Raw genomic sequence first — 22004 nt, 5'->3', positions numbered from 1 at the left:
ATGCAACAGTCACTTTGTCATTTACAAACAACACTAAAATCATCACTCAGGAACTTAACACTCAAAAGGTTCTTTATAAGATGACAAAGTGAGTCAGACTGTTCCATTATAGACCAAACCAAAGAAAGAGCTACCGTTTCCTCACTGACTCGCAAGTGACACAGTATTTAAATGATTAGTAGTACTTCAGAAATGTAGGGGATGTCACAAGATTAGAGTGTGGTCTGAGATCCAGGGTTCAAAGTTGATGAATGTACACTGGAAATTAGCAGTCTCAGTTTTTTGCCATTCATCAACCAGGTGGCCCTGGTTCCTAGTGGTTACCTTTTGTCAGGAACAACATATGTTGAAGGCTTGTTGATAGCAGAGGGAAAATATTCCCTTTTGAAAAGAAGTCAACCCTCCCAAAAAGCAGGAATCTACTGTTTAACACTAAAGGTGATTGAATAGTTTAGGAAGGTGTAATAGTGAAGGACGGTGTATAATTACAAGCAAGTGTTGATACTCCCCACCCACCTTACAACACATTCAGCTCTGCAGATGCTCATGATCATTCTGGTCTTGTGTTTCATTAAAACTTCCATTTGCCTGTTTTGCCTGAAGCTGACAGTCATGTGAGATTTTTTTTTTCTTCACTTTTTTGGCAAAGGATCAGACAAGCTGCACTGTGGTATATTACAAATGTCAGCTTAGAATGAAAATAAACAAGTATGGGGAGAAAAGGTTTGGCAATCCTGTTATCATCAACCTCACCCCCGGACTGCTTGGTATGGCCCCGGGGTACGGTGGTGATTGACAGCTGGGCAGGCTGAATCTCACCGCTGCAAGGGGTTTCCCTGTTTGAACGGCAGGAGCTTTAGGTCTCACTTTGAGACCTACAAATAAACAGATAATGTGCACAGATGTTTAGTGTCTTATGTATATCATTAGGTGGAGTATGTGTCACTGGGAGGGTTTGTGATTAAAAATTCAACTCAGAGCTATGCGGTGTGCTTGAATGCCTTATCTTGTGTCCCACGCCTGCATAGCACAGGGAGTACAGTGCAGAGGAAAATAACCAGTCTATGATGTCATCATCAGTTGACTCTGTAGTTCTTTGCCAACTAACTCTCGCCCCAAGTCAGCTAGGATAGCTAAGTACATCTGTGCAATACTTTTTATATTCGATATATTTATTCCAGACGCCATTCACTGTGCAATATCTGATCAGGTTCCATGTGCAATATCAAGCTCTAAGTGCAATATATTAAGTTCTAAGTGCAATATTTATAATGCCTCATATTTCATATTCAATTCACAAGCAAGATCTGATATATACTGAGATAGACTAAGATCTGTATATACTGGCCATACATATATTTATTTTCATATTTCATATTATCTTGTAAACTGTATTTGTATATAATCATAGGTAAAATTGTAATGGTAATGGTAATGGTTTTATTTCATTTCAACATGCATCAGATTACAATTGAGTGCATCCCATAATCAGTTTGCAGTTCCACATGTCCAAAAGGAGTAGGAAGAAGCAAAGCTTATTAAATCCTACCCCTCCATCTGGTACTTTTACAATCAGTAACTGTTACATTTGTTCACTTCCTGCTTTCCATAATTCAGTTTAAGGTTTTTTTTGTTGGGTTTTTTTGTTAATTGTTAATTTGTTAATACTTTTTGGTTGTTTATATTGTTTATTTTTAGTTTGTTTATTTTTTTACTGTTTAACTGGTTCTGTCCTCTTTGCTGCTGTCTAATGCACGAATAAAGACATATCTTATCTTATTTCTTATCTTAGTCTCCAGCATACCCGCGACCCTAGTGAGGATAAGCGGAAAGCTTACAGAACTGTAAGCCACCGCACTATGCCTTTAATTAAAAGCTGATCAAATGTAAACATGAATGATCACGTTAAGCTTTTTTAAAACTTTTCTGTTGTCAGTAATTTTTGGCACCTCAAACATCATTACTCTAAAAGAAAATAGCAGCATCTCTTTTTGCTTTCACTCTACCAAGGTGTGAAAGAGACCCAGCATTTTTAATATGTCCTATTGCGAATAGGGTGAGCAGCTTGGACGTCTAACAGGATTCAGCAGTGGAATCGCTGTCTAAATGAGTGCGTTTGGGCAAGTGGATGGGTTGCCTTACTCTAACAAACAGGGGCAGATCCTGAACTTGCTGGAGGGATTATACATGCCATCTGGCAAGGGAATTGGAGGCTGGCATTGTTTCCTGTGAGTTATGAGATGGTTGTGGGACCGGATTCAATTTCACTATTCATCATGTGACAGGGAAAGAGGAATATATTCAGCAGGTGTGTCATGGTCACAGTAATCCGTCTTTGTATCGACAGTGCTGTGCAAAATAGTTGCAGGCCACTATGGGTGGTGTTGTTTCGGCCAGTGTTTCCCAAAGTGGGGTACACGTAACCCCAGGGGTACGTCAATTGCCATAGGGGGTTTGTGAATAAAAATGAAAAACAATTAGCACCGAACACTCAATATTACGGGTGCGCCTGAATGCCTCACAGTGAGAAGAGACCGCAGCAGGAAGTCAGTTGTCCAAACAAATAAGTAAGTTTGAATGATGACTTTGTTTATTAATATTTTTTTAAATATTTGAATATTTCATTTATATTGCCGTTAGCATACATTACCTGTCATTGTGAGTGGAGATTCGACAATGAGTCTTTATTTATTGTATTTTTGTTTTTCAGATACTATTAAGAAGGGCGTAGTGTTTATTTTAGAGTTGGGACACCATGGAAAGATTCCAGTCAGATAATGGACACTTCATACTCAACACGCAGAATCAAACTAGCAAACTGCTATCGGTACGGCGCCAGCTTTTTCTATAAAAAAAAAAAAGTCAGGGGCCTCACGTAACTTCTGGGACACAAGTTTCCTTTGCATTCAGGGACACTTGGAAATCACAGCAAACACACCCACACATGCACATGCAGTCCAGAGTAGGTCATATTTACAAACGCAACCACTTGTTGCTCATACAACAATAAAACAATGTTACAAAATGTTCTACTTCTAACAGACATCAAGGTTAAACAAACCTTTGGACAGATATTGTTTTATCATGATTTCCCATTCAATTTGGTCTGAAATGAATGTGCTATGACTTACATTTATTCATTGAGTGTTTATCTTTTTTTCTTTTTCTCTCTGTGAATGAGATTCCTGAGATCAGATAAGCTGATTTGAAAAATTGTGTTCCAAATATGTGTGACGTTGTTGATCTGACATCAGATGTGATGGGACAATTAATACAAATTGTACATGCTGGGTCACACGCTTACATTAAATAGTGGTTACTGTGATTGTTTATTGCATTGAAATGTGCCTGACTCCGAGGGTTTGGTTATGTGTGTGCACTGTGCATCTGTTGGGTGCGCTTCACCTGCGCCATGAGCAGAACCAGGTCGGAGCTGGTTGGTGGGCTTTAAGTTTTGTCATGAAATTGTCCCTGCGTCAAACAGCAAATGTGGACATCTCCCCCTGGTGCGCCACCACGACCATCTGGGCGTAGCCCGGTCTACCAGATTACCAAATTGGCTGTGGATAGTGGTGCGCTGGATGAAATTACCACTGCATAGGATGTAACACGTTCCACCACTCTGCGCCACCCTGCGCTGCACAATGAAAATACATGTTTTCTTAATTTTCAGATTTTTTCCATTCCTCCTTCCAAGTTTTCTTACTTGCTTTCTTTCTTTTAGCAATTGTATGTACAGTATGTGAGAGTGGCGGATGTGTATAATACTATGGATACTTAGTTGTAAATCTCAGTCAACATAAAGGCAATGAAGATCATCACATTATTCTCTCAAGTTGATTGTTGCAAATGCATGTCATTATAAAATGTGCACCCAAGTGGTGTGTGAGTTTGCTTGTGTGTGTGCCCGTGTTGGCGTGTGTGTGTGTGTGTGCGAAGCTATGTTCAGGCTAAACCTATTGGTCTATTTTGGGTGCCTGGCATTCAGGAAACACTACCAGAATGTCACAAGAAACAAATAACCCTCCTAACCGCCACCCCCTGCCAACTACAGAGACAAAAAGAGAAAACTTTTTCTCTCATGAATATGCAAATATATCACAGCGGACCCAACACTTGTTTGAAGAATTGCTGATTTTGTTTCCAGCAATTAATAGCACAAACAACTTCTCCCTCTTTGTTCGTCTCCATGTCTGTCTCACTTGGCCTGTGAATGAGGTGAGCAGAGTGGATGCAGCTCTCTCAGAATGGAGAGATTAGCAGTGTAAATAGAAAATGCTAAATATGTGATATTATTCTTGTCAGAAGGTTAGAGTTTGAATATCATGAAAACATTTTGCAGCCAACTTCTGAACTGTTCCAAATTGTAGAATGTATGACAGGTTTTTGGTCCTCAGTATTGGCACTGGAGTAATGTAGTAACGTGATGTAGTGTATGTATTAGATGTATTACGTGCCCCAACACACCATCATTGGAGCTCTGTTACATTTGTTCACTTCCTGCTTTCCATAATACAGTTTAAGGTTTTTTTTTTTGTTTTTTTTTAATAACGTACCTCGTAACGAAGTACGAGTTGAAATGAGCATCCAATGACATAATGGGTACCATAGTAAGTGTCAATATAGTGATATATATAGCACATCATGACTGGTTCAAGACTCTTCATCCTTGTATATAGCAAACATCAACTGTATTGTTTCTTGAATTGGCTCATCGTTGTGCATTGTTTGAGGTCCTTACTCAATCCATTCCATTTACAATGAACAAAAAAAACCATGTTTAAGGCTTAACTAAAAGAAAACCATAAATAAGCCTAATGTAAGGAGAAAGTTCATACTAATAAGACTATATTTTTCTTGCTAGATAAAAAAAAACTATTACATTGGATGTGTTGGTTTTTTGTTTTTTGTGTATGCAAGCTGGGAAAAAAGAAATCACTGCTTTTGCTTGAATTCAATTACAAACAATGACTTTTTAAAATCATATTTATTAAATTCAAACCTCCTGCAATAGGCTGTTATTGTCTGTGATCAAGGCCCCAAAACTGCTGTCAAACCTGACTTTTTCCTGGTTTAGACACAGCTGCCCTCGGTCTTCATATTGTGATAAGCAGCAGAGAAGGACGAGGACATGCCCTGTCACATTTCATGAGAAGCTAAGTGCTGAGAGAACAGGGCATCTGTCCGCCCTGCACAGGCTACTCCTAATAATAATAATGATAATGAGCTAAGGGCTGACCAGGGCCTGGGGCCCACAACTTGCATCTTCTTATTAGAATAACTCTGCCAACACACACACGCACACACACATGCACACGCTCACTCAAGTGAATTTTAGCATGAATACGTGCACATGGCAGAATGACAGGCAATATGCACATGTATGCACATGCAAATGCGAGAAAGCTAACAAAGACATATTATTCAAAAATGGAGATTGGAGAGTTTGCGAGTACGCGACACACACAAACGGGACAGACATGCAAATGGACACCCAACGGGAAGTTGATTCCCCTCTGGCCAGAGAGCCCATACACAGAACTCCTAACCCCTTCTGACCCTTGTCGCACACAATCAACCTCCCACTCCAACACACACAATGTATCTTTTAAAGCCCTCTCCAACCACTGTCTGTGTGTCTGTGACGCGTGTACACTAACACGAAACAGTGCTGGAGCCTCGCCTCACCCCTGGACCCCATTGGTCATTTGTATGGCAGTCTGTGTTTGTTTGGCTTCTTATGCACCGTTTCAATACAGAATATTCACAGTAGGGTTATACTCTGGGACACCACGGACAGCATGGACGGCAATGGATTTTTTTGCTTAAGATTTCACTGAGGAAGTTGCAATGCTTTCTATCTTGCTCAGTTATTCATTCATTCTAATCAACCGTTGCATTCATTCATTCACTATCGATGCTGCTAGCCCTCGCTAGGGTTGCGTAGGTATGCCGGAGCCTATCCCAGCTTACCCAATGTGTATAATGTGGTTAATAAACTTGGATAGACACACTGATTGTGGTGAGAAATGGCTATTAGCAACCCCGCTCTCTGTATGCACACTCTATAATGCTACACGGACACACAGTTAGGATACTAACTAAATGGTTATTAACTGCTTGCTCTTCTGACTCTTTGACACGACCAAGTAACGTTGGAAAGGTGTTAGGCTTCAGTAGTTATATACTGGCCCATGTTCACAAAACAGTCCTGTATAAAATGTCCTTGACAGATTAAAATGTTTCTTTTTCCGGGAATCAGGAACTCCAACCTCTACTGCCTGATGTTTGCCTTATTCAGTTCTTATTCAAAAGAACCAAGAGCGCATTTAGCAAAACTGAGTGAACATTTTAATTGTGTGTGACCTCTCACTTTTTTATGTGTCGACCAAGTAACATTGGAAAGGTGTCAGTTTGTCAGCTAGTCCAGCTAGTCCAGCTTCATACTGGCTCATGTTCACGAAACAATCCGGTGTGATATGCCATTGACAGATTAAAAATTATTTTTCCAATAGGGAATCAGGAACTCCAACCACTTGTGCCTTGTGTTTGAGTCGTTAGGAATTGTTGCTTAGGGGATGAGCAGAGAGCGTATCAGGCCTACAGCGCACGACCATATAAGGAAGCCCACCCATGTGTGACATCACACATCTCCAGCTTTACCACGCCCTCTGAAACCAAGCGTTTCAGGGCTAACTTCCAAATGAACAAACCTCCTTATCTGAATCTTAGACATAAGAATACAACATTATAATTACATATATAGGTCAGAATAGTGGAAAAATATTATTTGTGTATTAAAATGTTGTGACTGCTGTGTCCACAACTTACTTGAATGCTGGTTTGTTTATACTGAGAGTACCGTATACTTTATATCCTGCATGTGTGTGTGCTATGTATGCTCGTGTATGTCTAAGTGAGTGTGAAGTGTGCCTGTCAGTATGTGTGCACTTTGTGTGCGTGTGTGTAGCTTGTGCGCTCAGTGCTCCCTGGGGGGTGCTGAGGAGGAGGACGGCCGGAGAGGCTGCTGGCCCAGCGGGAGGCTCCAGATGTGGGGCTACTGAGCTGACAGACCTGGGCCCCTCTGGGCATATGTGTGCCAACCACAACCTCTCTCGCTTTTCAGCAGCCCCCTTTGTGGTCTGGTTATAATGTATGGGGAGGTGGGGTTAGTTTGAGCAATTGATAGAGAGACCTTTGACCTTTAACAAGCCCTGTGAAAGTACGAAGCAGTAAATAGCATTAAAGGTGTATAAAGAACAGTAGATTATATACAGTACATGCAGGCAGCTGCAATTTTTTTCTAGCTGTGAAATGTTATATGTAAAAATGTAATAACAACATGAAAGAAATACACACAATTTTGCATTGTGTTTTTGATGTGTACAGAGATTTACTGTATCTGAAGTCTGTTGCATGGCTACCAGTGAATATGATCTACTCTTATCTATATATGTGACAGGTCTGGCATCAGCGCTATACACTTTATCACAGGGGCAGGCGGCATCATCTGCAACACACACACACACACACACACACAGTACATTGCAGAAATAAAGAAACATTGCAACTCAAATAAGGCTGTAACCCATGCTTGTACTTAATAATTACACAAAATTTCATTTATGTATTAAATTATACATGTTTTTTTTTTTTACCAAAATGATGATTTCCTCTGTTTGACTCTGCTTGGATACATTCAACATAGAAAACCTGCCTTTTTTATGCCCTGGATTTCATAAGATTCTGATTTTCTGACAAAAATTGCTGCCATTGGTCTGTGTGAAGAATGTACCATGGTTGTATTACAGTTATGACACTATAGACAGACTCCGACCAGGGAACCATAATATGGACAAAGTGTGTCTATGTATGTTTTGTCTCCTAGTTTTCTTCTAGTAAGCACTGATGTTAAATTAACTGTATGTGCATCATGTCAAAGCACACCTCTCTGTTATGATGGCAGAATAGCATCCCCACCGAGTCACATCGAGTCTGTAACGCTTTAATAACTTTATTCTGACCTGAGCATATCAACATGCAATTCACCACCATACCAAACACCACCAAAGACGATACAGCATATGTATCCCCAACTCACCAACTCTGGTCCTTGAACGACACTTCCTCATTGTCACAAGATGCCCCTGAGGTGCATTCAGGGAGAGTCCGAACATCACAACAAAGTCTTTATTATGCATGTATGTGTGGTCTGAATACACAAAAAAACAAAGGAACACAGTAAGTGGATATTCTTATCATTCACTTACTTCAAACTTGCTGCGGAAGTACACTTTGCTGTATTTAGGTATGCTTGGATATCCCAGAAAATAAACCTATACTCAAAATATGTGGAATTATCTTAAAATATGTGTGTCTTTGAATGCAAGCTTTCATTGCTCAAAAGAATGCTGATAAAGCGAGATTCAAATGTTCCTCTACTATTGAAGAGACATGTTAAATACATTTTCAGGCTTTTCTTTTTAGAGTTAAAATGTTCAGTTCATTTGGAGCTGTTAAGTTATGTAAATATATATACTGTAATCCTGTCCTGTCACAATCTGTTTATAAAGTAAAAATTTGCATATGATGGTCATCTTTTTTGGGAGTTCGGCACGGGATAATTAGATTTACATTATTTTTTAATCTGAAATTTGCTTCAAAAATGTTTTTTGTACATTTTTTCAGCCCTTTTGGAATGGATTAAAGCCGGAAAACGAGTTGCCCCAATAGGACGTTCATTAAAACGAAAGAATATGATAAGAAAATAAAAAATGTGCCGTCTCTTTTTCACGGTGCAGCCCAATACACACACACACACACCGACATGTAGAAGAGCACTTTGTTGCCCCTGGTGAGCTGTGGGCAGGCGAGGTGGGGGTGAGGGGCAGCACCCAGGGCCATATGGCAAAGACACAGACATTTACATAATGTCATATTTTATTTAATTAGTCATTCTAAATGCAATCAAAAGCTGATGAGGGCTCTGAGCGGCCTGGCTGATTGGCAACATGATCGTGCTCTGACCCCCAAAACCCCCAAACACAATCTTGTTGCATCCCAGTGATGCACAATTGGAAACTCCCAATTCAATTCCCTCATGTAATGTTTGTAGCTTGTGGGAGACAGGAAGAAAACAATGTGTGAAAGATGTGTGCTATAGTGTTCATGTGTTGCTGTTGTATATGCATGTAAGAGAAAAGTAGCTTTGGTAATTAGTAACTGAGACACTAGAATGGACAAAAATTTGGATGCCTCTGTAGATATCGTTTTACTGTATTTGTTAGATATTATTATTATTACACTTTGTGATTCTGAGTGCATTGTGAGTCTAAGAAGTTACTTCAAGACATCTCTCAATGATAAGTTGCATTAACATTTTAGCGTGTAATGTGGTCAATACATGTTTGTTTTACCTTTATGATACCTATGTAATAACATAATAAAAACTTCACTACTGTATATGACATGCATTTCTAACGATCAGTACCTTCTGTAATAGAGCAGTCCTATTGGATCACCAGATCCAGCCAAGTCAACCACAAGGAAGGAGTGTTGTTGGGTAAAAGGACATAATGGCTAGTTGATGGTTCTCCATCCCAATCATTGACGTTGTGTACTTGGGCAAGGTACTACGACCACTTTGCCTCATGCAGGGATGCTTCACTAACCAAGATGCTGGACCTACAACCCAGACCCTATCACAGAGCGGTTCCTCCAGAGAAATTTCGCCAGGCATTGTAAATGTGATGTTTTTAAAAAGTTCCATTATTCAATCAGATACACAAACAATGGCCACTCGCATGTACAATCACAATGCAGTTGGCAGATGAAAGTCGCTTACAGCATGAACAGCATTTTTCTTGAGAAATAAATCACCACTGATGCTGAGCTGGACCAGGCCAGTCCAGGGTGTAGTCCACCCGTCAATCGAAGTCAGCTGGGATAAGTGCCAGATCACCTCTCACTGTAATGAGGGTGATCGGGACACAAAAATAATGGCTGAGGACATACAGTATGTGTTCCTTCTGTCATTTATACACTATTAGTGAAAAAAGGTGATTCATTTTCTTTTTTCCTTCATTCTTCACATAAATGCCTATAATCATTCAAATGCACTTTATTCTTTTGACAATTTTATATTTTAAGGGAGAGAAAAAAAAACCCGACATGGCTCTTTGTGAGTGTAAGTGTAAACGGTTGTACAGCCATTTCTAAAGCTTTGGGACTCCAATGAAACACAGCACGAGCCATTATTCACAAACGGTAAAAACATGGAACAGTGGCTGGCTAACCACAATTACCCCAAGGGAGCAGCAACAACTCATCCAAGAGGTCCCAAAAGACCCCACAACAACATCCAAAGAACTGCAGCCCTCACTTGCCTCAGTTAAGGTCAGTGTTTATGACCATAAGAAAGACACTTGGCAAAAACGGCCCTCAGAGCAGAGTTCCAAGATAAAAACCCGCTGCTAAACAAAAAGAATATCTTGATGATACTCACGACCTTTGGAAAAATACTCACAAGTTGAATTTTTGTAAGGTGTGTGTTCCATTACATCTGCCGTAAAAGTCAGAAAAAGAACATCATACTAACGGTAAAATATGGTGGTGGTAGTGTGATGGTCTGGTGCTGTTTTGCTGCTTTAGGACCTGTGACCTCAAGTTGAAACCAACCTGGGTTCTGCAGCAGGACCATGATCCAAAACACACCAGCAGGTCCATCTATTCACTCCATAGTTCCAAATACAGAAAATCCAAACATAAATACAGAAAAGCCAAATAAAAAGCAAAAGGTCCAAAAAGACCTTTTGTGAGAGAACTAACTGACCATTTATTTTCCCACTCTAGGACCCTCACACTTAATTAGAACTTCCTATCACATGACTTGATCAATGCCACTCACCTTTTGTACTCCAATCAGACTGGCCAACATGAGTACACGCTTTAAGGCTGGTTGTGTTTCCCATTGTTTGTGGAGCAGCCTTGCCGTGGTCATTGTGTTTGTAGAAAGGGGGTGGAGGTATTTGGGTGGGGGGGTTTGTCTGGTTAAGAATTGATTTAGTCTGGGACTGAGACAGGGGTGGAAGGTCACAGCCTTGATCGTATCCCCCTCAAGAGAGTGGATGTCTGGTTTGCACTGTTGATATAATTGTGGCGAAGAATTTGCTGATAAATAAAGCACAACATAATAAATTGGTGCTTGAATACTGTGAAATTATACTGTTCAGACTTACAACTGCTTCACCTCCACCCCCATTTACCGTTAGTGTATGTGCATGTGTTGGTCCCATAATGGGGCGTATCTCATTAGGCCCAGGAGGAGGTGCTGGGTCATTCCAAAGGGAGACGGGAGATCGATCAGGAAGTATACCCCCCACCTCTGCCACCCGCTTGTCACCTGCTACACATGCACACACTCATACACACAAACACACACACCATTGGATAACTCTTTCCTATGTAGCCTCCAAACCGAAAATGTGTATAACTGCATAATTATGTATACATAAAGGAGTCCATTACTCCTTTAACTGTGCTCAAAATTAGAAGTAACATGACTAAATGATGCACACTGTGTCCTTTGTGTATGTCGCAGTATTTCAGGTAATACCTCTGCAATGACATGTGATAGACAGGCGCATTAACAAGTAAATGAATACATAGGAGATGGAGGCACACATCGAAGGACAAGCAGTGTGCAAAATGACCTCAACATTCACACACACACACACACACACACACACACACACACACACACGCTCCAATCTAAATTACGGGTGCAAATTGGGTGAAGGGGGAGATGCAGAAGGGGGTTAGGAGTGACTGAAATGGAAGAACTGGACTGATCAATACTCCTGGAGATTTCCCTCCCTCCACTCGCCTCTCAATTGTCATGCTCCCTCCATGCAATTAAAGGCTCCCATTCTGTCCTTCTCACTCTACCCTCTTTTTTTTTTCTTCCTTTCCTTCAGTTGATCCCTTGTTTCCTGGCGCTTGCTGAGGACTAGTTCTCCTTGATACTCCACCCTCAACTCTTAGACTGTACTTTCTATCCATGGATCTAATTGTCCTTCCTCATTGCTCCGTGGAAGTAAATGACAGTACTTGTACTCTTGGTGTTTTTTCAATACATTTATACAATAACAACACTGTAAAATATGTAAAACTTGCATCGTAGTGTGTACCCTGAACTTTTTAAAATATCCTGTATATTAAAAGCCTTGACAGCAAGCAACAATCTGCAGAATGACGGCATTTAGCCAACACAGTCAGGAGATCGGGATGACGTGGGTTCGATTCTCCGCTTGGTCATGTCTAGGTCTAGGCTCAAGGCTAGGTCTAGGCTCTAGTAATGTTTCATGATTGAGACATAACATTAGAATACCATCACACTGCATGAGGTCAGCCATGGCACGTCTGACATGATAAAGTGGAATAAAGTTCTCCACCCATTTTGTGTGGAAGTGGTAAGTTTTTGGCTTTTTTGTCCATTTTCCCCACTACATTTTAAACCCTTTCTTAAGTATAGAAAACAGTAAATACATTGGAGGCTAACTAGTTAGCTTTCTAGCTTGCTAATACCATGGTTTTTCTTGTGCAGCATATATTTCAATGGAAGAGATGCAGGCTAAGTTCTTATAAAATGCACTTCTGCCGCTGGTGGCCGTGTTTTTTTGGGGCCCAAAGTCAGCTAGGATAGGCTCCAGCAAACCTCTGACTGTAGTGATGGCAAGTGGCATCGGAAATGAATGAATATTAAATATAAAGTTTTATTTTGTCTTCACTCCCATCAAATTCAACCTATACAACCCTTTCAGCACTCGTGCACTGGAGTCTCCTATGTCAAAGGGAAATTAAAAAAAAAAATCTTGTGGCTGTGAAACTACAAAGTATCACTTTCCAAATGATGGTTCATTCTGCTTTTGTAGCCTCTGTGAATAGCCTAAAGCATCTAGGGCTGAACTGTCTCTAATTGATTTGTCTGTGAAGGCGAGCGTGCGGCAATGCAATTCTCTTTCTCATAGTGACATTGCACCTCATTCTCCACCTCAGGGATGTGTTAAAGAATGTTAAGACACCTCACACAAGAACAACCATGGGAAGCTCGTTTCTCATCGCCATGGACTGAGAGGGTGCCAACCAAGAAAGTAGCCCCTGCTCTGTAATGGAGACCATCAAACTTAACTAAAAATTAACTAAAACCTGAAAATTCCACATATCTTCTTGACAAACATTTGATAGTCAGATGAGATTAAGCAATTTGGTCATTTGCGTACTATTCCAACATGAGTATTTATGTTGCAAAAAAGTTTTAAATTTAAGATCAAACTTTGTTTTTTGAAAAAAAATCTATCAAATCTATCAAAAAATCTCTCAAATTTAGATAATTATTACAAAATAATCAGAATTACACATGCATGTTAATTTTGATTCCAAATTGTCCATAGGTATGAATGTGAGTGTGAATGGTTGTTTGTCTATTTGTGCCCTGTGATTGGCTGGCGACCAGTCCAGGGTGTACCCTGCCTCTCAGCCAAAGTCTGCTGTGATAGGCTCCAGCATACCACCACAACCTTAATGAGGATCAAAAATGAATGAATGAATATTGTTATGTTTACAGACTGCACGATTGTCTTGTGTTTGACATGTCGGCCTCAGAGTCAGGAGAGCAAAGGTTCAAATCTCCAATAGAAACAGTTTGCATGTTTTCCCTGTGCATGCACCCCGCCTTTCACCCGAAGTCAACTGGGATATGCTCTAGCTCATCTGTGACTCTAATGAGGACAATTGGGATCGAAAAACGGATGGATGGAAATATGTAGCATGCTGTGTGTGTTGAAAATAGAGTTTTTTGGTGCATGAGTACAGAACTAGGGATCATTGTAGTAGTGTCATTTTTGTCATTTGTGTGACTGCTATAATACTCTACATGATCCAGAGTGTTGCACGACATCACACATAAGAATCATAATCATAACATCAGAATCATAACATCAGATTGTTGAACATGTGGTGGTCACTGATGTTTTATGATGAGCACAGTCTCTTATTAAGTCTGATCATATTTCCTGTTTTTTCGTTTTAGTACCTGGTTTAGTATGTAGTGTAGTCATGCGCTGGCAGGTTCTTTATTTAGCTGATTGCAGGCCAGCGGCCAGTGCCATGCTAGTTGGTTAAATTAAGAATATTTTAACAAATGGCCTGGTTTTAAATGAAAGAAAATGGCTGAATCCAAAATGTGACAGTTAAGAGTCGCTGTGGAGTCAAGTGCTTCTCTTAATTAATTTTGCTCTCTGTCCATTCATCTTTTTAATCTGGGAATGTTACAAACAATATTTTTTGGCCAGCTCAAATGATTTTCCTCATTGCATAATATCTGATTCCTGATTCTTTTTAACAGCAAAACAAAGCACGGCCACTTTATTTGCTACTTTACGACTAAATAACTTACCTATTTCCATCGTTCACTGAGCAAACTGCATGTATTTGATGCTGAGTGAGTGGCAGCCTTCTGCCCCATTGAACTGAAGTTGCAGCCTGTCACCTTCAGTACGTTTATTTTGTATTTTTTAATTTAATTTAATTTAATTTATCATGCTGATTATAATCCCTCAAGCGGAAATTCAATTTACACTCTGCTCTATACAGTATATTGTGTTTCTCACCACACAGAGATACGGATCACATGCACGCAGGCATGCAAGGAGAGATGTCAGAGTGAGGGGGCATGCAAACTGTGACCGCTGAAGCCAGGGTGGAGAAAGTTGCACAGTGCAATTCATAATAGTTGTGATGAGGTGAAACCATCCCTTGAATTGGCATAAACACCTGAAGCGTGAGTGGTAGCAAAAGCATCCATCACAGTTGTATCGAAGCTGTGTTGACCTGTGGTGGCGTGAAAGGTGGGTTTCAGATTTCATAAGGATTTAATAAGCTTTGCTTCTTCCTACTCCGTTTGGACATGTGGAACTGTGAACTAATTATGGGATGTACTCAATTGTAATCTGATGCATGTTCAAATAAAATTAAACCATTACCATTACGTTTTTACAAATGTGTTGCTGTTATTTGAAGCCACATTCAGCAACTGGATGGGTTTTCCAAAGTTTTTCAGCTCGACCCAAATTAGAAACTTTGCCTTCCCATGGGACTCAAACTAATAAAAAATGATTAAAGTCCACAGTCCAGTCTGAAGTCTGAGGTCCAGTCTGTCCAGTGCTGTCAGAGAGGCTATGCAGCAGTATAACAAAAAGATGGCCCACTACTTCAATGATTGCAAAGACTCAACGTTTGTTTACTTTCAGTCCTGCTGCAAAATCAAAACACTTTAAGATCAAGATGGATGACTGAGATCATACAGATGAGGGGCTCATTCTCCAATCTCTGATTTAAAAAAAAGGCAAAAATTGTACCTAACCACATTTACAAATGCACTTCAAGAAATATGGAAAGCCAAAATATTTACACACAGAACATACCAGATCTGAACAGAACTGACCTGAAGCATTTAGGGTAGTGTACTTATACATTAGATACTTATTATAGAAAGCCTTTGATTCATGCTATGGAAGCAACAGAACAATACGACATGATAGATGACTATGTTCAGCTGACTGGTCCAGGACCAGATACAAAGCCATTTGCCTAATATTACCACAGTTGAACGGTCTCCTGCATAATCCAGTTTCAAAAAATAATAAAATTGGCCTAATAACCAAATGAAAATGGAGCCTCAAGTTTGGGAAATGCTGGATAAAAGCAGTTATTTAAATATATCAAGCAGAGGTTTGAATCCTGACAACTGAATGGTTAAATCCAGGTTCAACTTTTAACTTTTCAACATTTAACAAGGCAAAGTTAGGGTTTGTAACCCCCCAAAAACAGAATATCATAATTGGCTTAATACAACATAGAATATAAAAAGTGTGTATTCTGTTTTTGTGTTTTGCTATGTCTTTGTAAACTATACAATGTGGTCCCGGCATGTTTATTGTTAGCAGACATGTTTTTACCTTAAATTACTGACACATGCTTTTGCATACTCACAATGAAGATCGCTCTCCACTGTCTGAGGATTATTTGAATAATTATGAATAATACATGAATTTCTCTCCTCCCCCCGCCTCCTATTGCTGGCTTGTATTGCTTTGGCACATTGCCACTCATTCAGAGGTTTGGGCAGACTGGTCTGTCTGTCAGTCTCTTGTGGTACCTTGTGGTACCTTGACACAAGATGTGTGTCCAACAGTCAGACCTCATTTTCCCTCATAAAAAGATCAGCAAAGACCCACAACAACAGCAATTACATTAGGAAAGCCCTTTGTTATGGGAATAGGCCAGGTTTTGGGAGTTGGATGGAAATTAAGAAATAGTCACTCGACAAAACATTATTTGGTTGTTCTGTGGACTGGAGCTGGATCTGTGTTAAACTCATGTTTCCTCTTTTAAAGGTAATTATTAAGTTAAATGTGCCCTATGTACTTTGGTTTGATGTAGGATGCCAATGAGTCATTAATTCCCTCGAATTATGTTTTTTTCTGGCCAGGGTAGACTGGCCACTCCCCTAAGTCAGCTGGGAGAAGTGCCAGATCTCCAGTGAACAGGATCAACGGTAAAGAAAATAGACTTGGTTTTGTTTTTTATTGAATGTAATATTTCCAGCCTGCACGGCGGTCGACTTGTTAGCGCGCAGGCCACACAGCTAGGAGACCCAAGTTTGATTCCACCCTCGGAGTTTGCATGTTCTCCCCTTGCACGCATGGTTTTCTCCCGGTACTCTGGTTAATTGGCGACTCCAAATTGTCCATAGGTATGAATGTGAGTGTGAATGGTTGTTTGTCTGTATGTGCCCAGTGATTGGCTGGCCACCAGTCCAGGGTGTACCCCCGTCTCGCCCGAAGACAGCTGGGATAGGCACCAGCACGACCGCGACCCTCATGAGGATAAGTGGTAAAAAAATGAAAAATGAATGAATAACGTTCCCAGAACAGTACTTAAGGAACTCCAGGTCAAAAGTTAGGTTGTGTTTATACTTGGAGTTCAATACTCCGTCCAGATATGGTGACTGACATGTTTGAATTTTGGTTGGCCCTGATAATGCTCCTTTACAGCAAGAGATCAACCACCAGTCTTGGTCAACTAGGTCAGTTTTTGGTATGAACTACAAGGTGTGCAGCAGGGGTGTCCAAAACTCTTTCCCGCCAAGGTCCAGATACTGAAAAATGAAAGGCTGCAAGGGCCATTTTGATATTTTGTAAAGTATTTTGTAATTAGATATCCTAAGAACTGCATCTCAGCTTTGTGGTATTGGTTAAACAACCTATTATTAGGAGGAACGCCATTCTTTTCCACATTTCTGCAAACAATCTTTGTAAATTTTGTTCTTGTGATATTATTACTTTATTCCCATCATATTTTTAATTTATTTCCATTGTATTATAACATTTTTCTCAACCAAAATTTCCAAATAGTACTACTTTATTTTGCTGTCAACTTACAGTTCATTGTGTCCAGTGTTATGGCCAATGAAGTGACTGTCCTGGCACAGACTGTGCCACATGGCGGATTTGCACCCAAATAACCAACGGGCTTATAGGTGACTCAGGTCACTGGATAGTGTATGTGTGTGACTGTCATGTACATGCGTAAGTACGGGGGTGTAATTCAAGCTTGTGTACTGTACAAGAATGAACACACCCAGACTGTTAACCCGTTAACTGAGGCTTTAGATGCCAAATGAGGTCACCTGTGTGACCGGGATCAGGCAACAGTCTGGCGTCTGAAATGAACACACACATCTTGTTCTTCTTTCCCTCGCTCTCTTTATACTGACTGGAAGCTCTAAGCGGACATAATTATGCCACAGGATCCATTTTCTGAGTTGACAGGACCATGTAAAATACATGGTGCTTGTCTTGGTTTAATGTATTGCTCTGGAAGCAGAGGAGACCAGCCTAATGACCACGCGGCTTCATTATTTTAAATATTAATGCAATGTCTCTCCTTTGTGTCTCCTGCACATTACCTGCTGTTCAACGTACAGAAATCAGAACATTTGCTGTACAAGCACGTTTTATCACATCATCATGTGAGTCAATAGATTCATGCAATCATTTTAAAAAAAGAGTAAACATAATATCAGAAGGCTGTTTGCACACTCACACCCCTTGCATCAGCATATAGTAGGATCTATTGCCGGCAAACAACTTAAAAGTCTTTAAGCAATCAATAGTGATTAACTTACACTTCAGTATGTTTTACTTACACATTGAATGTCAGTATTGAGCTGTAAGGGAAGTGAAGAATAAATGGATGTTTGCAATGGTAGACAAAGTAGTCAGGAGTAAAATTATGGGGTCCTTCTATGGACTTTTTATCCAAAGGTTTATGTACCACTTTCCTTCCTAGATTGTGATGTTAGGGGATTTTTGGTGTTAGTCGACTCTCATAGCTAAAGTGGAACCTTGGTTAGCGTCGTTCATTTGTCCCATTATGTCCATTATTATAGGAAGGTGGTGTCCGTGTTGTGTCTTGTTGCCACATCATATCTTTGGGAATACTCACATCAAGAATCAAGTCTTCAGTGAAGGTAAAATTTAAATTTCATTTATATGCATTTTTATGCACGGTTTAATGCATGTAAAGCTATAAAAACTTGTTTTGTGTTAACATTCTGAGAGTCAATCGCTAATATAATAGGGTGGCTATGTAGCTGACTGTTTCTGTTTTGTTGGTAAGCTAGCTCCTTTGTCAGAAGCTAAGGACATTTTTGATAAGAATACATTAAGAACACAGTTGCATGCAATTTATTCATAACACGACCAGACGTAAATGTACATAAACTGAGGCAAAATTGATGTGTACATTTTTTACCTTAGCTGAAAAACACGCTAACCAAGGCGGACGCTATTCAAAGTTCCACATGAAGAACTTAAAATACAGCAATAAAACACTAAATACAATCATTTGATCATATGTGTACTGTAGTATTAAAGGGGACCTATTATTCTCATTTTTCGGCCCTTTGTTTTGAGTTGTGGACTCCTATAGAGCAGCTACACACAATAACAGGCACAGAAAACTTTCTAGATATTCCAGAATGTGTACAGATTCCAGCTGTGTTTCAGTGGATTTTCTGCTGTTGTTTTAATACGTTGCTCATTATCTGAATCAAGAATTCAAAAAAACATAATTTATAATTTTTCATATCGGCCTGATAATAATCAGTTTTGAGTTAAGCAACTGAAAGAAGTGCGGCCAATATGAAGTGTATTCTTCTGCGACACACCATGCTGTAACTTTTTCTCTCACAAGTGTTGTGTTTATCGACCAAAATTAAGTTTTTAATTAATTTATGGGTGTGCTTACCTTCACCAACAAATGCCCTAAACCAAGCACCACCTTTACAATATATGGACCTCACTTTATCTTTCCTTAACTATTTCCAGAACAGTGAAAACACAGCATTTCTAATACTTTTTAATGATACAAAAATATGCACATTTGTCCCAGATGCAATCTGAAAGCACAACAGAATAATCAGCATCAGCTTTTTGTTCTTGTATTTTTATAATAAAGTCATCTCTAGACCACAACATGATGATAACAAGCTAGATTGCCGAATGACTCCGAAAAAAAATGACATCTTTTTTTCAAAAATCATTTGATTTGCAAAGAAGCAATCACAAACTTTAATCAATCTCACCAAGGTTGATTGTCTGACTCAGTTATACTTGGCAATATTGTCACACACCTAAAGTGCATTTGGCTATGAAAAAACACAAAAGAAAGACAGAAAAACATCAGTATGCCCAGAAGTTATTATAACAGTTGGAGATTTATGAAGTAAAAAGTACCTCATCTACTGTGCAAAGATGCTATATCAAGGGAGGCCCAGGGTAATTGCTGAGACTCTTTAAAGCTTAGCTTGTAAATTGAACCTCGTCCGCAATCATACTTCAAATATAGTCAGAAAGGATTTAGAGCTCTCTGTATCTCAAGGAAACATTAGCCTGTGAGCCTGGTTGAGAATTCCAAAACCTAATGCCCTGACCCGGTACAACCCATGTAGGGACCTTAAACCAGCTGACATGGACAACCGATCCTTTGTTTGATTAAAGGACGACAAAGGTTGCCTTAAGACATAACGCTGTCAACACAATCTATTTTCTGTCTTTCCATTTTTTCGCTCTTTGATTTGACTCTTCTTGTGATTCTTCTTCTCCACGTGACCTGCTTTCATTAAATTTTCCTCCTTATTCTTCTGCCTGTATTTCTGTAACAAAACATTCTGTGATGGCACTCCGATATTTGCACATGGTGCACACATTGTCATGTGCACTTCGATGCACATGTTCTGCCTGCAGGTGTGATCAGGAGGCTGTGTGAGACCTTTTCTCCAGATACCACTATTAGAGAATCTGACATTCAAACATTCATAACCCCTAGACACCGAGACCCCCCCCTTGAGGACCCTTTTTTTACACGCATAGTTTACAGAATTTCATCAGTCAAAATGACACACCTTTTATCGTTGATAAACATTCGTTAATTTTCTACCGCTTGATGCTGGAGCTTATCACAGCTGTCTGGACTGGTGGCCAGCCAATCACAGGGCACATATAGACAAACAACCATTCACACTCACATTCATACCTATGGACAATTTGGAGTCGCTAATTAACCTAGCATGTTTTTGGAATGTAGGAGGAAACCGGAGTACCTGGAGAAAACCCACCCATGCACAGGGAGAACATGCAAACTCCACACAGAGATGGCCGAGGGGGGAACCGAACTCGGGTCTCCTTGCTGTGAGGCCGGCGTGCTAACCACTCTTAACACCGTGCAGCCTCGTTGATAAACAAGATGACAAAATGTTCTTTAATTATTCAAACTGTAGTTCATGGAAGGTTGGACTTTTGTTGGTTGAAGACGTTTCACCTTTAATCCCAAAGGCTTCCTCAGCTCTAAATTTTACTACATCTGCACAAATTTGCATCTCCAAATGTTTTGAAAGAGGTGTGACAGAAGTCATCTACCTCATTGAAAGGCCCTCTCGGAACAGAGGAGCAGGTTTACGCCATCTCCCCCGAAGATTGTCATGTTCTAAGGGAACAAATGGAAAAGAGAAGTGAATGAGGTATCAAATTGAAGTTCAAGTCATGTCGATCAGATAAAATTAATCACAGATTTAATTCAACTTGTTAATTCATTCATTGTCAATTTCACCTGAGGAAAAGAGAAAGACATGGATGATGAGCAAAAGTGCAGTTTTCCTTTCGTCACATGTGTTTGAGTCTACAGGTACATTGCCTGGGAGCTGCTGGGACTGCAATGAGAAGGCCAACTCACCACACTGTGAAGACACATTGGCTCCATGTATCTCCTCAAAAGGTGTGAAGAAAAGTCATGCTTAAAAAAACAAATTAACACAAATTGACAACTTGTGCCAAAAACTGTTCCCTGGAGGATGTACTGTCATATAAATGTGCCATGTGTCTGTTCCATTTGGTGCCGTGTGTGTAATTTCCAGGCTTTTGCAGGCCACAGAATGTCACATGCTGAATGACACATGCTTTACTACCGTTTGCTTAAAGTTGTTTGCACTTTGGGGAATTAAAGCATTAAACCCTGGACTTTTTGACCAAAACACAACTGGACCATCATATGCTGAATGGATTCGCCAACCACTGTCAAAAAAACATTACAATCTACTGTAGGTTTATATATACAGTATATTCTATAGTAAGTGACATGAAGATAGAAACTGCAATCACCCAAAACTAACAATGCATGTACTGGGGATTCACCCATACTGCCTATAAAGCAAAGAAGTTGCGCCTCAAATGGACGCCGTGTATGACGTTTATCTGAATGGTTACTTGCAGAACTTGCAGATTTTACTAGTTGAGATTCAACAAAAAAGATCCATCCATCCATTTTCCTCCATTTATCCGGGTCCGAGTCGCAGGGGCAGCAGTCTAGATAGGGAAGCCCAGACC

The 22004-nt window shown here is 40.0% G+C and overlaps 1 long non-coding RNA gene across 2 annotated transcripts in view; it reads left to right on the top strand.

The window, feature by feature from the left end:
• Positions 1-21682, top strand: part of LOC144901181 (uncharacterized) — an 88185-nt gene extending 66503 nt beyond the window's left edge. The window contains exons 1-3 of one of the 2 annotated variants that reach the window (XR_013629325.1): positions 16404-16615; positions 18512-18592; positions 21307-21682. This is a non-coding gene — a long non-coding RNA (uncharacterized LOC144901181). Of the gene's footprint in view, positions 1-16403; positions 16616-18511; positions 18593-21306 lie in introns of those variants that run through there. The other variant, XR_013629326.1, reaches the window with a different exon arrangement.
• The last annotated feature ends 322 nt before the right edge of the window (positions 21683-22004 follow it).

Source organism: Doryrhamphus excisus, linkage group LG10, assembly GCF_037039965.1.
Source record: "Doryrhamphus excisus strain RoL-2023G ecotype Guam linkage group LG10, RoL_Dexc_Guam_v1.1, whole genome shotgun sequence".
Taxonomy (NCBI): Eukaryota; Metazoa; Chordata; class Actinopteri; order Syngnathiformes; family Syngnathidae; genus Doryrhamphus; species Doryrhamphus excisus.
This window is presented reverse-complemented; position numbering and strand designations above follow the sequence as displayed.